The 1,105-nt window shown below is 36.9% G+C and overlaps 1 pseudogene; it reads left to right on the top strand.

Moving 5' to 3' along the window:
- The first annotated feature begins 785 nt into the window (after positions 1 to 785).
- On the top strand, positions 786 to 895 carry LOC122308647 (annotated as a pseudogene).
- The last annotated feature ends 210 nt before the right edge of the window (positions 896 to 1,105 follow it).

Below are 1,105 nucleotides of genomic sequence, written 5' to 3'. Positions count from 1 at the left end.
GTTTTGAACAGACGTTTTGTCCGAAAATATAAAAAAATGTTATTGCGCCATAAGACTTTAAATAACCCTCCGAGTCTAATGGCACAAACCATAATACATTTTGACACTTCTAACTATCTCCAATAATAAAAAATACACTTCTGATACCATAGTAAATAATAACACTAACTATGTAGTTAGACAAAAACCTATACGATTAATGGATTCGTGAAAACTTATGGGTTTTTCACGAGATTCCTAAAGTTAATAGAAATTTCACAATTAAATTTCTAGCGGGCTGTTACAAATGTCATCATGTCTTCCTTTGTTAACTCTAATTCTTCTGCATCTCAAGCTACCCTCCATCTCTCCCTTAATCAACATCCCACAATCAATTAGTATGAAACTTGACAAGGAAACTTTCATCTTTTGGAAAGCACAAATAGTTCCCTTTTTACATGGCTAGGAAGTTTTTAGATATCTTGATGGTTCAACTCCATCCCCCTCTCCCAGACTCAACACAAATGACTACCACAACTAGCTTACTTGTATTGGCTCAAGCATGATCAAATCTTGATCAACATACTCATGTATTCCTTGATAGAAGGAACTCTTGCCCAAATAATTGGGTATACCACTTCTCACAAGGTGGCTTGCCTTTGAGAGAATGAACAACACTCATTCTCGTGTGCATATCTATTCATAACCATACTCAATTGGCAAATTTGAGGAAACGAAATTTATACATTCTATATTATTTTTGGCGTGTGAAATGACTCTGTGACACCCATTGCTGCCACCGGACATCCTTAGATGGATGATGAAGTTACCTCCTTCATTTTTGTTGGTTTGGATTTAGATTATGACCCTTTTGTGACATTTTTCACCATCTACATTGATCCTATGAGTTTTGAAAAGCTTTATAGCCATCCCCTTTCTCATGAAATGCATTTGGACCACCAACATCACTCTTTCAATTTGAAAAACTCTTCATCCAACTTAGCCTCTTGGAAATACTCCAACAGGGGACGTGGCCAATGTTCTGCTAGTTCCAGACATCGTTCCAAGGGGAATAATTCTTGTAAAGGACAAGGTTCCTCTCCAACTCAATCGTTGGAAGCTCTTG

This window comes from Carya illinoinensis, chromosome 4 (genome assembly GCF_018687715.1).
Source record: "Carya illinoinensis cultivar Pawnee chromosome 4, C.illinoinensisPawnee_v1, whole genome shotgun sequence".
NCBI lineage: Eukaryota > Viridiplantae > Streptophyta > Magnoliopsida > Fagales > Juglandaceae > Carya > Carya illinoinensis.
This window is presented reverse-complemented; position numbering and strand designations above follow the sequence as displayed.